The following is a 4,298-nucleotide window of genomic DNA, read 5'->3' as shown; positions in this document are numbered from 1 at the left end:
TAAGTCTGTAGCCTATATAATTTCTTTTCCTTTATTTTTTTTAAATTTTTCTTCCAGTTTTTGGGAGACACTCATTGAAGGTGCTCAGGGCTCGCTGCTGCCTAGGCTCAGAGGACCATATAGGATGCTAGGGATTGAACCCAAGTTGACCTAGCAAGGCAAGCACCCTATCCACTGTACATCTCTTCAGACCCAATATCTCCTTTTCTTTTATTATTGTTGGGCCACACCTGGTGGTTCTCAGAGCTTACTCCTGGCTCTACACTCAGGGATCTTTCCTGGTGGTACTGGGGGATCACAGAGGGCTCCATGGATTGAATCTGGGTTGACTGCATGAAATGCAAGTCCCTTACTCTCTGTACTACCCCTCTGGCCCCGTTGTTGTTTTTTTAATGAATAAGTTTGGGCTTTACTGGCAGTGCTCGGTGGCTATTCCTGTCTCTGCGCTCAAGTATCACTCCTGGTGGTGCTCTGAGATTACCTGCAGTTATAAAGTGTTGAGGATGCACATGGGCTGAACCACATTCAAGGCAAATGCCTTAATCTCTGTACTATCTATGCCCAAAAAAGCTAAAGGAGCTCTGAAGAGACAGTGCAGTGAGTAGGAAGTTTGCCTTGCATGCAGTTAACCCGGATTAGATTCACTGTACCCCATATTGTCCCCTGAGCACAGACAGGTGTGCCCCCCCCAAACAAAACAGAAAAGTAAGGAGTGGGGAGATGAGTGAAGGGCTTGGAGAAGCAGTTAATGACACATCAACTAAAGTTATGAATTTAGGCTGACAACTACCCTGCATTTTTCAGGGGATTCCTAGTTTCAGCACCGATAGTTATGCATTTGACTCCCCCTAACCACCACTTTTTTTGAGACACACCAAGCAGTGCTCAGGACTTACTCCTGGATGTTCACTCAGGTATTACTCCTGGCAGTGCTCAAGAGACCATATGGGATTAAACTTGGGTTGGCCACATGCACACAAAATGTCCTACCTACTGTACTATTTCTCTGGCCACAGATTAAACTTATGTACTCCAGGTCAAGGTCATTGAAGAATATTCACGTTTTACCTTTCCCAAGAGCTATTCAAAACTTATAAATGTCTCTCCTCATCTGTCTCTAAATTTAATTATTTTACTACTTGTCTTTTGATATTTTTTTCCATGAGAACTCCAGGAAGCGCGCAGCCGCATTTGCGGCCGTGCAACATCTTATTATCTTATTCTTACTTTGGACAACCTGGCAGGCTACCAAATGTAACCTGGCCCCATGACAGAGTCTGGAAAACTCCCCATGGTGTGCCCAGTATACCAAATACCAGTAACAATGATGGGTCTCATTCTCCTAACCCTGAAAGAGCCTTGAATATGGTACTTTTTAAAATTTCAAGGCTAGGGTGAAGGAGACGTTACCGGTACCTGCTCAAGGCAATTGACAAACAACAGGATGATCGCGATCATGATCCATAAGGGCAAACAGTGGACCTGGAAATTTGAAGGAGGTGATGTCTGATCTTCCTTTTCCTGCAAAGAGAAATACCTCACTCTAGGCTGTGGTCTGAGCTTCCCAAGTCATATGGGTGCTTAGGACCAGTTTCTACATGATGAAGATTGAGTGGACCTCAGGGTCACCCAGTGGGGTGGGTGGATACTGGCAGTGCAGGTACTCAGGGCAACTGTGACCCAGTTGGATCAAACAAGAAGATAATAGCACTGGCCAGGCAAATACCTTTCTTACACCCGGGTTTAGGGTTTCCTGTTCACAGAGAGACCAGTTCCACAAGTGAGAATGCAAAAGCAAAGGAACCTTTATTGCTAGTTCGAGCTAGGGGTCCAGTGTCATCCAATGCAGCGGAGTCTTGACAAGGACCCTGACCCTAGTTCCAGGGAACATTATATAGTATTTGGCACAGTTGTTGGTTACAGTTGGTGGTTTTCCCAAGAATTTTGACGAAGCAGTCACAAATCTGTAAGCTAAATGGTCATGCCCACCTGTTGTGCCCAGAGATATCCTACTTATCATGTGACTGGCTAGGGGTGTCTAGGGGATTTCTATCTTTGGCCAAGGAGAGTTTCAGGGAATTAGAAATCTATGCTTTAGGGGGAAAGAGGCATACTGCTTGTTTTGCTGAAGTGCAGCCTGTCATGGCGCACATGAGGTTCTTTCTCGGCCTCACACCTTCTTTGCTATGCATTTTTCCCATTAATATCATTTGCCAAACCCTCAAATACAGTAAAAAGGAATGAAATATTATATAAACAGAAGGGCGTTTGCCTTGCACGCAGCCAACATGGCCGACCCGAGTTCGATTCCTCCGCCTGGCAAGCTACCAAGAGTATCTCGCCCGCACGGCAGAGCCTGGCAAGCTCCCCGTGACGTATTCGATATGCCAAACACAGTAACAACAAAGTCTCCAATGGAGACGTTACTGGGCCCGCTTGAGCAAATCGATGATCATCGGGAGGGTCTTTACTTTACTAGGCTTGATCTTGGGCTAAACTTCAGAGCAAGAGCAACTGACTCTTGCTATGGGGAAAGTTTTGGGATATGTGGGGGTGCTTTTTTGGTCACACTGGTGATGCTCAGGGTTATTCCTGGCTCTGCACTCAGAAATCACTCCTGGCGGTTCTCGGGGGACCATATGGGATGCTGGGGACCAAACCTGGGTCGGCTGCATCTAAGACAAACACCTTACACACTGTACTACCACTCTGGTCCATGCCCTGGGGAATTTTTTCTTTTTGGGTCACACCCGAAGATAAACGGGTTATTCCTGGCTCTGCACTCAGGACTTACTCCTGGCAGTGCTCGAGGGACCATATGGGATGCTGGGAATCAAACTCAGGTTGGCCATGTGCAAGGCAAATGCCCTACTGTTTATATAATATTTTGTTCCTTTTTACTGTATTTTTTTTACTGTGCTATTGCTCCAGCCCCTGCCCTGGGGAATTTTGACTGACTTAAAAGGAAGAACTTCTTACTCCTCCAAGCCTGATAACTGAATCCTATTGTGCACCATTACCAAAGGCAGATAGGCAGCATGGGGGTAAATTCGTAAATTCTATCCCTAAGTGTGCCTGGTACTTATATTATTAGTCACATAGATGCAAAGGATACGGTGGGTCTAATATCTGGAAAGAGAAACCTTTTTGGGGGGTGGGCAGCACACCCAGCTGTGCTCAGGAATCATTTTTGGCAGGACTCAGGGCACATGGGAGAAAATCTAGGCCAGTTGCATGCGAGGAAAGCATCTTGTCCACTGTACTATCAAACCAGCCTCCTATTCTGATTAAATATGAATAAATTCTTTTTCCTTTCTCATTTACTTTATGGCTTAATTTTTTTAATCTCTTAGACTTCCTCACTTCTCTTTCTGTTCCTAACAAGTGCTCTAACACTGAACCGTATGCCTGATCCCTGCCCCAATTTGTTTTATTTTTCATTGTGTTTTTTTTCTTTTTGGGTCACACCTGGTGATGCCCAAGGGTTTCTCCTGACTCTGCACTCAGGAATTACCCTTGGCAGTGTTCAGGGGACCATATGGGACGCTGGGAATTGAACCCAGGATGGCAGTGTGCAAGGCAAACGCCCTACCCGCTGTGCTATTGCTCCAGCCCCTAGGTTGTTGTTATTACTTTTTGCCTCATTCACCGGTGCTTAGTACTAAGCTTGGGTGTTACTCTTGGTGATATTCAGAGGACCAAACAGTGCCAGAGATTGAAGTTGGTCTCCCACATACAAATCATGTGGTCAACAATTTAAATTCTCTTTCTGGCTCACGTTTGCATCTTCTAACCATATTTTAATTGAATTGTGACTTTTACAGGTTTGTAATAATTATATGTTCTAGACTCACATCCTTTAGATAGTTTACAAGGTTTCTTCTATTTGATTAATTATCTTACTTTCAAGAGAGCGTCTTTTGCAGGGGAGAATATTTCATAATGTTCAGCTTATAATTTTGTTTGTATTTTATTTTTGTGGGTATGCTTTGTAGCAGTGTTCGGGGCAACTCCCAGCAACACTTGTGAACCTTTTTCTTTTGTGGGGAGGCCACACCCGGCGATGCTTAGAATCACTTCTGGTGGTGCTCGGTTGACCATGTAAACTCGAACCTGTGTCATCCGTGTGCAAGCTAGTGTCCTACCCTCAGTATCCTCTTGCACCACCCCTTCAAAAGCCTACTCGTGCACTCTTCAAGACAAAACATTGTCTTCCTTCTTTATGGCCGAATTTAAAACTTGAAGTTTTAGAAAAGTAGATCTCTACAGCTCCTTTTCCAAAATTCTTGACTCCGGTC

The sequence above is a fragment of the Sorex fumeus genome, unplaced genomic scaffold (genome assembly GCF_029834395.1).
Source record: "Sorex fumeus unplaced genomic scaffold, SorFum_2.1 ptg000122l, whole genome shotgun sequence".
Taxonomy (NCBI): Eukaryota; Metazoa; Chordata; class Mammalia; order Eulipotyphla; family Soricidae; genus Sorex; species Sorex fumeus.
This window is presented reverse-complemented; position numbering follows the sequence as displayed.